Raw genomic sequence first — 11,587 nt, 5'->3', positions numbered from 1 at the left:
CGAACCTCTGTGATATTTTAGCACATGTGCATGGCAACAGCAAAACACAAATGCAGTGGATGAATTCATGCACCGACCACGTTTGTGAATTAGTGATCATGTAAAAAGCCGCTGTGGCTACAAGATTGCAAACAGGCCCGTGTGGAGCTAACCAGTCCTCGAAATAGGCTTGGTTATTTCTGCAGAGAGAGCAGGGAACGTGTTCAAAATCAGGGACAGTTCGACTCTTTTGAGTCTGTTAAAGGAATTCAGATCTGATTTGGTGTGGTAGAGAGAGGTAGATTGATGTCCACTGTTTGAAACCCTGCTTACAAAAATTGAAGCAGTAGTTCCCTCAAAAATGTAAATTGTGTCATCGTTTGCTCACCCTCAACCTGTATGGCTTTCTTTCCTCCATGAAACACAAAAGGAAATCTGAAAAATCGTCACACCACTCTTTTCATGCAAAGCTCCAAAAAGACTATTCCAAGTCTTCTGAAGTCATACAACAGTTTTGTGCGAGGAACAGAGAAATTTAGGCTGTTGCTCACTGCAAAGTATAACCTAGTCTCACAGAATCACGTTATTATACCTAGATTGATTTTTAAGTGGCTCGTTGAACATATCGCGGCAGTTTCCTGGTGAAATGAACACTAGAGGCGCTACGACAACAATGAGTTTTATTCACTTTCACACAAATCACGAGTAAAACAGCAGATTATCAGTTCATAAACACTTACTTTTCACTCTGTTCCTCACATAATGCTTTCGTATAACATCTAATCACTTTTGCTATAGTGCCTGACTCATTTTAACGTTTGCATTACATAACCAACTACATTTATAAGCTTGATCGAATGTGATCAAACCACAAATTGACACTATTGTGTTTTCTTCGCATTTGCTTTTTCTGACACTATCGGTTAGGTTTAGGTTTAAGGTTTAGGGTAGGGAGTTCAGTTTTGTTGATTTAAAACATCTCATCTGTTTGAAGAACATTTAACTCGCTTTTAGCGTCAATCAGTGGAAATTTTACCACGGAACTGCCTCGATACATGTAACGAGCCATGTAACCAATTGCAATTTGCGTCAATGACGTAAATGAGATTTCTGACATTTGGCGGAAAGGAAGATTTTCAGTGGAATACTTGGAATATAGTGCACGAGTCATGTCGACTACCTTTGTGGTACTTTTACAAAGCACATTATCACTATCTAGGGTACAATGGGCTAAAGGCCCCCCGAGGTAAAATGTTTACATATATGCATTTGGCAGACGCTTATATCCAAAGTGACTTACAGTGCCCTTATTACAGGGACAATCCCCCCGGAGCAACCTGGAGTTAAGTGCCTTGCTCAAGGACATAATGGTGTCGGCTGTTGGGATCGAACTGGCGACCTTCTGCTTGCCAGTTCTGTGCTTTACCCCACTATGCCACCACCACTCCATATAAATGCAAAATGCACTTAGCCGCTAAAACGCCAAATAGCAACAAAACCTACCACAGCACTTGAAATAATGGTGCACCTGTTTGTCATTGTGCACTATAAAATTGTTCAGATCCATGAGTTCATCGCGTGCAATGTCCAAAAGTTGATTTTGAGGTAATTTTATTTAATATGTAATAACTTTTATAATGTTGACAGTTGTTGTACTGTAGCTAATGAGAATCCTTGAAATGATGACATTTATTTTGAGACAAAATATTTATCATTTTCAGTTTTGTTCAAGGTGATTAAATCAAATGTTTTTCAATAACTGCCCAATATGTGAAGGGATAGTATTTAAAAGGCCCCCATTAAACACATTGTCAGGGAAATACATTTGTTACGAAGAATGTTCAAAGTGGGCTCATATTGGCTGATCCAATCACAATGGAGATTAATTTGTTTATAAATACTTGAGATGCTATGAAATGATTGCTCTTTAATTATTGCCCCAATATGTACACTATATCAGTATTAAAAAGCACTTTTTCCTTAAGGGGGGCTTTAGCCCCATTGTACGCTACTTTCGTTGTATGGAAAAGAATAGTTTCATTCTGGCTAACAGAAGACATTGGATCAACATGAGGGGGTGAGTAAATTATGATAGAATTTGCTTTCTCATTTAGTCACCATGTTTGCGACATTTATCATGTACCGTTAAATTCTTGAAAGCCAAATTATTCATCATTAGCAGGTGAGTTTCTGGTCCTCTCTTTGGCTTCCCCGTGCTCTCTTTCTCCATCTGTTTCCTGTACAAGTCCCCTCCATCTTCTCACCACAGAACTGTCGAGTTAACCGCCTGTGTGATTTGTGAACTCCCCCCATAATTGGAGCACAGCCTTTCCACTTGGACCGTTCTCCAATACAGCCATATGTCCCCAAGTGGGGCAAAAATAACCCTGGGAGAAAGATACCTCTCGTGGTCTGGGGCTCTTTGGGACCCCTCACTCCTGACAATCTGAAGCCTTTATAACAGACAATCTATAGATAATTATGCTTGGCGTAGAGTAATTATGCTTGAGTTGGAGCGGGGTTATGCATTGAGGGGTTAGACATATTTCCCTGGTTAGAGAAAATTCAAGGGTGAAAACGAAAATAGCAAAATCCAAGCCACATCAGGGGAATCTCTTTAAATAGACCCCCACAAAAAAGACATTTGTAATGAGCCCCCTCCATCCTGAGGTCTACCCAACATCTATAAATGTGTCTTTTATGAGGGTTAGGGTACTTCAAGAATACATTATATTTATGTCGGTTAGTATAAAACATACAGACAGCAAAGTGTTTCAACAGCCAGAAGGTTCTTGGAAGTCTTCTGAAATGTAGGCTATCCTCACATTTCTATAAGTCTCATTCAGTACGTTTACATGCGCATTTATAATCATGCTACAGTGGATTTTTGCATCATCGAGCTACAGCCTTCGTCTGCCTTTACAAGTACTGTATGTATGACACAATTATTAATTGAACATTTGAAGGACGGATGTCAAAAACTCTGGGTTAAATACACGTTGTGCATCACCTCTGTTTTTTCGAGCATGCATTCGCACAATGCCGAAGCCAATTGTGGTCCGATTGGCATGCATACATGCTGGACGAAGCAGAGCTAAAATTGCACGATCTAAGTCTTGTAGTTCGAGTTTGCAAAAATCATACTATTTCAGTAGGACTAAAGCATTGCATTATATTTATTATTTCTTCCGTTAGAAATCAAACTTTTAAAGCGCATGTAAATGCACTGATTGTCCTGTTTGTAGTCTGAAGGGGCGGTTGCACTAGACTTTGAGCATGCAAAATTATTTCAGACACCGCAATCGAACAGGATATGATGTCACACTCAAGGATTCCTGGTTTTAATAACTAAGTAAGAGATAATCCACGGCTAGGTGAAGGCACACACTTAGTCATGGATTATACCGCTTATACCATGGTCACTTGCCAGCATCGATTAGTTAAACTGTCATTGACGTTTGCAGTGCAAATTTCTACTAGAACAATGACAACAACCGTTAACTTTATCTACGGGTCATCAGATCTAGCACTGCATGAAAAGAGTCAAATCTGGATAAATTTGGGAATAGTAGACTCCCACTTAACTTCAAGTTTGTCAGAAGTATTAGGGAAAAAACGGACCCAAACAACATGAAACCGCTGACATCCACAAAAGGCCATATACCTCAATTCCGCAGACATGTAGAAGGATCCGTGAAGTTCAACGGAAATTTACAGTTGAAATTTGGCTGGTTGTGATGTCTGATGGCAGTCCTACTTAGAGGGCCTTAATGACTGTCTATTGTGAGTGAAATGTGTTAAGTGCTTGCTGTGTTTTCAGAGCACATGGCAAGGCAAATATCTAAACGTTTGGCTTATTACATTACATTTTTTTTTTTACATTTTTAACACCTACACTGTTACCATGTGCTGACACAATAGTTAATTTAAATGGGTAATGGATCATTCATAACAACAGCCTAAAGCATTTGGTCAATAGCCATGATCACTTGGTCATGTCAATCAAACTCCATTGCAGAAAATTTGTAATATATATATATATATATATATATATATATATATACATATATATATTATTTATTTATCTTTATCATTATCTCTGATGTGTGCATAAAAAACCAACACATATATAGGCCAAAATCTCAACCATTGTGCCGCAGTGGTGTTGCATATGCTATTTATACCCCAGTGCAAATAGTGTCAGATACTATTTACACCCATATTTAAATATTAACATACCGTATGGGCATCACTGCAGTGGGTTTATTGTGTTTATTTAGAGTCCCAGAGAAACACTACATTAAACCTAACCTTAACCGTACCTTAGAAAAATAACCTTGGTTTTACTACAGTAACCATGGTTTCACCATTGTATTTTTTGTACATTTACAGTAACCACAAAATTAACCATGGTTACTATATTACTACAATATTACTGTACTAACACCGTGGTTAATTGCATTAAAACTATGGTTTCTTCCAAAAATCACATTGTTACTACAATATTAGTAATACAGTGATGCAATCTACACAAAAGCAATGCCGAGCTGTGGGAATGAGTGGGATCGATGACCAAATCACTGCGATGAAATCAACATTAATTTTTATCTATTATTTTAAGTAGTATTAAAGGAAATGTTAAGAGTGGAAACAGGAAATCGAATGGGAAAAAGAGTGGGACAAAACGCGGATTCGAACCGCAACAGTACACGATCACACACCATCTTTACACCCCACGGCACTGCAGCAACATCTATTGTTTAGTTTGTCATATATTTCTGTGGTTCCACCACACTGTTGGGGTGCAAATAGCGGCACTGTGTGGCAGATGCTATTTACACCGGGGTGCAAATAGACATTCTGAAAAAAATGGCACATCCATTATTTAGGCCCACCCAAAAGTAATTTTCTGACTATGCCCTTGTTGTGCAGAGTGGTATTACTACTGATACCTTCTCTTTTATCTGGCTTAACTGCACAGATTAAGTACTAAGTACATATCTGCCTACAATACGTTCCACGGGTAGGAACAGAAGATGCGTTTCCTTGCGTGCCAAGGCCAGTTGCGTTCCCACTGTCACTTCCGGGGCTTAATCGCACCTCCTCTGGGCTTATTCGGGGCCAATGGCCTTTGGCCCGCCGATTACCCTTGGGCCAATGAAGGCCCAACTGGAGATTGAGGTGCGGTCAATGTCAAAGGTGGAGTTTAGCGAGACACTCGTGCTGCGTTTCATTCAAGTCGGATGTGGGATATTCCTACTTGAATTCTCCAAACTCTGACCATAAAGGAATTCCATTGCCAGATGCTTGGCAAATGGCATTCAAACAACTAAAACTGCAACACTTCCATTAGCATAACAGAGGTTTGACTGTTTCCTAGCAACCCTACTAATAAACATTAGGGGCAGTGGTGGCTCAGCGGTTAAGGCTCTGGGTTACTGATCAGAAGGTTGGGGGTTCAAGCCCCAGCACTGCCAAGATGCCACTGTTGGGCCCTTGAGCAAGGCCCTTGACCCTATCTGCTCCAGGGGTGCTGAATCATGGCTGACCCTGCACTCTGACCCCAGCTTAGCTGGGATATGTGAAAAAAAAAAAAGAATTTCACTGTATATGTGCAAATGTATAATGTGTGATAAATAAATAAAATTAATACAAAAAACAATATGTGCTACAGGTGTACGATCATCAAAAGATAGTTTAATTTACTGTGTTTTGTATAGCAGTCTCTGAAAATGTTTGTTAAACAAGCTTTAATATATTGTAATGATCGATATCATTTTTATCACTAACTTTGTACATCTCTGAGTGCCGACATAGTTATGTGACGTCCCACACCTGCATCTCTGTGAAAAAAATTACGGACACATTACAAATCCGTTAAGATGCACAATAGACAAAGCGGTGCCCGTAGGAAGAACGTTCCATGGTTCGAGATCATGGACGGTGTGCTGGGACATTGTCCTACTGCTGTTAGTGGAGAGACCACTCGGGACACGACATGGCAGTTAAAGTCGGTGAGTTGTCAATGTTAAATTATCTTGCTAGCTAGCTAACGTTTTCATGCACTATAAACTTGATATTCTAGATAACTAGATAACATGCGTGTTTGTTTTGGCTTGTGAAATGAGCAGGGTGTGTGACGTTTGCACCAGGTTGGCATATTAAAGGCGGGTTTTAGGACAACGCTGCCAGGCTTTTGGCCTGATGATGGGAATGCGGAGCAATTTTGGTCTTGCGGTTCGTGGTCCGGGGCTATTGACCACGGCTGACCAGTTTATGGCCCTGGCTCGCACTGGCCCGATAGTGGAAAAGCAGCTAGTCAATTTGTGTGCCCTACAAACTCCATACCTCCACAGGGCTCCCAAAAAGTGTCTGTCTGGGTGACGGTGCAATGTGTGTTGCAACGTGTATCTTTATCCTGGGCAATAACATGGAGGTGTTCAACAGGTGTTTTTTGCAGCCAGTGCTTTAAAAGTGTGTCTATACAAGAAAGAATCAGCATTTATATTGTGTCAACATTGATAAAAGGCCTGTAATAAGAGGCATAAGCTGATTGCTGATTGGGTTTTGGATGTATAGCATATATATTTACCGGCATTCACACCGGCATGTAAACGTGCTCAATGACGCACCCTTCCTTAGCACGGATTTTATGAGATATGCAAATCAACGCTGCCAAAACCAACAGCAGAAATGAGACATCGTTTCTTTGCCTAGTTAAATACATTATATCTGATAATGTGCCAGACTTGATTATGGGTTGATTTGAGCTTGACTAAGGTTCGTCCTCATTGCTCAAGGTGTGTTTTGGCCCTTTCAAAATTTTTATGGACTTCCTGTGTCTTCAGTTTCAACTTTGTTTTCACTAGTGGAAAAGAAGTTGGCACTTAACACAGGTGACAACAGATTTCAGGAATATGATCTGATCTGATATGACAGGATAAAACTCATTCATTGCCGGGCAAGGGACCATGTCGTAAACTTCTAAATAATTCAGACATTTTCGAGAAAGCCATTCTTATTGCTCAGCACATACTTTTATCTGCATATCAGAGATCAAACTGAAAACTATGGGCTAGGCATAAGCTTAATATATCTTCATGGTGTAATTTGTTTCTCCTAGACAGCAATGAGATTAAATGGGGAGCAAATGGAAATTGTCCTTACAGTTGAAGTCAGAAATGTACATACACCTTAGCCAAATACATTTAAACTCAGTTTTTCACAGTTCCTGACATTTAATCATAGAAAACGTTCCCTGTCTTAGGTCAGTTAGGATCACTACTTTATTTTAAGAATGTGAAATGTCAGAATAATAGTAGAGAGAGAGTGATTTATTTCAGCTTTTATTTCTTTCATCACATTCCCAGTGGGTCAGAAGTTTACATACACTTTGTTAGTATTTGGTAGCATTGCCTTTAAATTGTTTAACTTGTCAAATTTTTGGGTATCCTTCCACAAGCGTCTCACAATATGTTTGGAATTTGGAATTTGTGTAACTGAGTCAGGTTTGTAGGCCTCCTTGCTCGCACATGACTGAGCTTCAACTTCATGGCTGATGTCTTGAGATGTTGCTTCAATATATCCACATAATTTTCCTTCCTCATGATGTCATCTATTTTGTGAAGTGCACCAGTCCCTCCTGCAGCAAAGCACCCCCACAACATGATGCTGCCACCCCCATGCTTCACGGTCGGGATGGTGTTCTTCGGCTTGCAAGCCTCACCCTTTATCCTCCAAACATAACTATGGTCATTATGGCCAAACAGTTCCATTTTTGTTTCATTAGACCAGAGGACATTTCTCCAAAAAGTAAGATCTTTGTCCCCATGTGCACTTGCAAACTGTAGTCTGGTGTTTTATGGTGGTTTTGGAGCAGTGGCTTCTTCCTTGCTGAGCAGCCTTTCAGGTTATGTTGATATAGGACTCGTTTTACTGTGGATATAGATACTTGTCTACCTGTTTCCTCCAGCATCTTCACAAGGTCCTTTGCTGTTGTTCTGGGATTGATTTGCACTTTTCACACCAAACTATGTTCATCTCTAGGAGACAGAATGCGTCTCCTTCCTGAGCGGTATGATAGTTGCGTGGTCCCATGGTGTTTATGCTTGTGCACTATGGTTTGTACAGATGAACGTGGTACCTTCAGGCGTTTGGAAATTGCTCCCAAGGATGAACCAGACTTGTGGAGGTCCACAATTTTTTTTCTGAGGTCTTGGCTGATTTCTTTGAAGATAGGCCTTAAAATACATCCACAGGTACACCTCCAATTCAGTACACCTCCTATCAGAAGCTAACTGTCTAAAGGCTTGACATCATTTTCTGGAATTTTCCAAGCTGCTTAAAGGCACAGTTAACTTAGTGTATGTAAACTTCTGACCCACTGGAATTGTGATATAGTCAATTAAAAGTGAAACAATCTGTCTGTAAACAATTGTTGGAAAATTACTCATGTCATGCACATAGTAGATGTCCTAAACGACTTGCCAAAACTATAATTTGCTAATATTAAATCTGTGGAGTGGTTAAAAAGAGTTTTAATGTCTTCAACCTAAGTGTATGTAAACTTCTGACTTCAACTGTAGGTCTCCTGCTTCTCAGAATTTTCTCTTGAGTTTCAAGAGATCTTGACAATGCCTCAAACTATACTCAGATTACCAAAGATTTGCCAAGATACCAAAGTGTGCAATCAAATCAAGAGATCTCAATCTGAACTCAAAAGTTGCTCAATGAATTCTCCCAATAGCAAATGATCTGAGCTATCCACATTCATTATAGAGCTCTAAATACTCTTGCTGAACATCAACAATTGACTCATTTTTGTCTGATTTCATGTTTCCTAAGGAGTAACTTAAGAAGAAGCCTCTCAAACACTGCAAAAACATTGCTTGTTTTCCATTAAAAATATCTAAATATTCTTAAAACAAGACATATTCACTTGACAAACTGGCATAATATATTACGTCTTGTTTTCAGAGAAATCTGGAAATGTTGTAAGCGTTATGCTTAAAACAAGAAAAAAATCTGCCAGTGGGGTTAGAAAAATTCAATTTTGTTTATTTTTCTTATTCCAAAAAATTAAATATCTTCTAAAATATGTATGCTTGGCAAGTAAATGTATCTTGTTTTAAGAGTGTTTAGATATTTTTACTGCAAAACAAGAAGAAAATACTTATTACGAAAATCTTACAATTATTATTCCCCTTTTTTTTTTTTTTTTTTTTTTTTTTTTTTTTTTTTGCAGTGAAGAAGTTGATGCATAAACAAAACATAACTAAGAACTCCAGTCCATTTAAGCTATGAAAGATCAACCTCTAACACATTTAAACACCCTCACCCTAATTCACCCTCAGGTGAAAATGGGGTCAGTGGAATGACAAGGTAACAGAATAGCTCATACTGAAGCAGAGATGGGTAATTGAAAGGGGCAAAAAGAGTCAGTGGGGTAATAGAGAGTAAATATTTAATGAGAGACCAAATAGTGTATCTAAGGTAATAAGACTTATTTTGAGATAATCAAATTAAATATTTTGTTTGTCTTACCCCCATTATTTTTTTTAAGCATAAATTTCACTAGGTTCAGTTAGATTTAAGTTTAAAACAAGAAATAAAGCATGGCAATGAGGCTAGAAAAATAAACTTCATTTAAGGTATACACGTCTTTGATTTGATTGAGAAAGAAGATTACATGACGTCATGCCAAATCTGTCTGTCACTACCTACGAATGTCACCGGACAGATTTCCTGCAAGATTCATGCAATATGCACACCTTTTGTTCTCATTTTACCTGCGTCATCAGCTTGCCTCATCCCGAAAACGTGTCACACTTTGACACAAATACACACATACCATTTACCATGTTTTTGGACATGTTACCATGGTAATACCATTTTGGGGGAATATTTACCATGTTTCTGTACATGGTACCATGGTAATAACATGTTTTTGGACTTTATCATGGTAATACCATGTTTTCTTGAGCATTTACTATGTTCTTTGGACATGTCGGCATGGTAATACAATTTTGGGGAATATTTACCATGTTTTTGAACATTGTACCATGGTAAAAACATGTTTTTTGGATGTTATCATGATAATACCATGTTTTCTTAAACTTTTACCATGTTTTTAGACATGTTACCATGATAATACCATCTTTTCTTGAACATTTACAATGTTTTTTGGACATGTTACCATGGTAATACAATTTTGGGGAATATTTACCATGTTTTTGGACATGGTACCATGATATGACCATGTTTTGAACATTTACCATGTTTTTTGGACATTTTACCATGGTAATACCATTTTGGGAATATTTACCATGTTTTTGAACATTGTACCATGGTAATAACATGTTTTTGGACGTTATCATGGTAATACCATTTTTTTCTTGAACATTTACCATGATAATACCATGTGTTCTTGAACATTTACCATGTTTTTTGGACATGTTACCATGGTAATACCATTTTTGGGAATATATACCATGTTTTTGGACATGGTACCATGATATTACCATGTTTTCTTGAACATTTACCATGTTCTTTGGACATGGTACCATGATAATACCATATTTTCTTGGACATTTGCCATGTTTTGGACGTGTTACCATGATGATACAATTTTGGGGAATATTTACCATGTTTCTGAACATTGTACTATGGTAATACCATGTTTTCTAGGACATTTACCATGGTAATACCATTTTGGGAATATTTGACATGGTACTATGATATTACCATGATTTCTTGAACATTGACTATGTTTTTTGGACATGGTACCATGATATCATGTTTTCTTGGACATCTACCATGTTTTGGACGTGTTACCATGATGATACAATTTTGGGGAATATTTACCATGTTTTTGGACATGGTACCATGATAATACCATGTTTTTTGAACATTTACCATGTTTTTTGGACATTTTACCATGGTAATACCATTTTGGGAATATTTACCATGTTTGTACCATGATTGTACATTGTACCATGGTAATAACATGTTTTTGGACGTTATCATGGTAATACCATTTTTTTCTTGAACATTTACCATGATAATACCATGTGTTCTTGAACATTTACCATGTTTTTTGGACATGTTACCATGGTAATACCATTTTTGGGAATATTTACCATGTTTTTGGACATGGTACCATGATATTACCATGTTTTCTTGAATATTTACCATGTTTTTTGGACATGGTACCATGATAATACCATATTTTCTTGGACATCTACCATGTTTTGGACGTGTTACCATGATGATACAATGTTGGGGAAAATTTACCATGTTTTTGAACATTGTACTATGGTAATACCATGTTTTCTAGGACATTTACCATGTTTTTTGGACAGGCTGCCATGGTAATACCATTTTGGGAATATTTACCATGTTTTTGGACATGTTATCATCTTATTACCATGCTTTTTTTGGACATGTACCATGTATTTTGGTGCCATGGTAATACCATGGTTTATTGACACACCATGTTCTGTACACCATGTTATCATGGTAGCCTGTTCTTTAAAGTACCTTGCAGTACCATGCAAATACCATGAAATGTGGTGAAAGTACATGACAGTATCTGAAACACTTTTTTCCT

The sequence above is a fragment of the Myxocyprinus asiaticus genome, chromosome 5 (assembly GCF_019703515.2).
Source record: "Myxocyprinus asiaticus isolate MX2 ecotype Aquarium Trade chromosome 5, UBuf_Myxa_2, whole genome shotgun sequence".
Classification (NCBI taxonomy): domain Eukaryota; kingdom Metazoa; phylum Chordata; class Actinopteri; order Cypriniformes; family Catostomidae; genus Myxocyprinus; species Myxocyprinus asiaticus.
Note: the sequence above shows the minus strand (reverse complement) of the source record.